The sequence below is a fragment of the Symphodus melops genome (assembly GCF_947650265.1).
Source record: "Symphodus melops genome assembly, chromosome: 17".
Lineage (NCBI taxonomy): Eukaryota > Metazoa > Chordata > Actinopteri > Labriformes > Labridae > Symphodus > Symphodus melops.
This window is the reverse complement of record NC_136707.1, coordinates 265,980-267,179: the sequence shown is the minus strand read 5'-3', so window position 1 is coordinate 267,179 and position 1,200 is coordinate 265,980. Positions and strand designations below refer to the sequence as shown.

General features: G+C 42.4%; 1 protein-coding gene across 1 annotated transcript in view; it reads right to left on the bottom strand.

Moving 5' to 3' along the window:
- Nucleotides 1-795: 795 nt before the first annotated feature.
- LOC306838666 (heme-binding protein 1-like) overlaps nucleotides 796-1,200 on the bottom strand; it is a 5,501-nt gene continuing 5,096 nt past the window's right edge. The window contains exon 4 of the mRNA XM_079366980.1: nucleotides 796-1,200. This exon is cut by the window's right edge and continues 516 nt beyond it. The gene's annotated coding sequence lies outside the window, so the exon portion shown is untranslated.

Genomic DNA, 1,200 nt, shown 5'->3' with positions numbered 1-1,200 from the left:
GTTCTCATCTGACTGAAAGTTTGAAAACGTTCAGAAAGTTCGAGAAATGACCAAATATGGGCGTCTTGACCTTCTACAAAAAATATTTCGTTTTTTTTTTTTCTTTTTACTAGAATCCAAATCTGTCATGAAGTCCACGTAGGACATCAAACTATGGAGAGGAACAAATCCTGCACACCTCCCGCTCGACAGCGTCGACCTTTAAAAAGATTTCTAATATTTATCTCCTTGGAGCAATTCCAGGCTAAGTGCCTTGCCCAAGGACACATTGGACATGTTGCCTGCAGGAGGTGGGGATGGAACCCTCCAGTTGAGACTGTCGTGGCGGGTGGTGTGCGTGACGTTGAAATGTTTGACAGCCTGAGTGTTCCTGTTTGTTTGAATGAATCAAATGTAATTTTAATTTCTCTTCTGATTCCTCTGAGTGAATTACGTCTTTAAACCGAATAAATGAGTTCTTTGTTGACTTTTTTGGTCTTTCACATTTTTGGTACTTTACATATTTAAAGCCTGAATGAGTTAATCACATTAGCCTGATATTTTGTCCCTTCAGGCTCCCCGTAGATCGAGGTCCTCAGTGTCCCCATGTAGTCTCAGAGGGACTCTGCTGCTTCTTTAACAAACTAATATTGAAAGCAGCATTTTCTTTAAACTCTCCTAAAAGTTCTTGTCGTCTGGTCAGAATGAACAGAGCAGACCGCCTCAGTGACTCAGCGTTTCTCAATCATATATTTATTATGTTAGGAAACACCATCAAAGCTGAACTCACTCTTTTCACACAAAGTCACGCTGCACAGTCTGACCATGTTTTTATTATCATGCACTAACACAGGAAACAGTCACGACACGCCAACACGTGGAAACACCAAGGTCACAACACGTAGATCGTCTCAAAGCACAGCGCTCAAACATCACGCCATTAACCACCATGTTGTGCAGAGCCGAAGTCAACCCTCTTTGATTAAATACAGATGATGATCGATGACCAGGATCTCTTGGCTCTGATTGGATATGTGAACTCTGACACTCAGAGGAGCGACTGTTCTAAAGGACAAGCGAGAGCCCGGCTGTTTAAAAGGTTTCATCTTTACAGAATGATCCTGATCCAGGATCAGCTAATCCAGCTGTTCAAAGACAGACTGGACAGGATCCCTCAGATCCACGTACAGACTGTTCAAGATTTACCAAATCATGGGAACG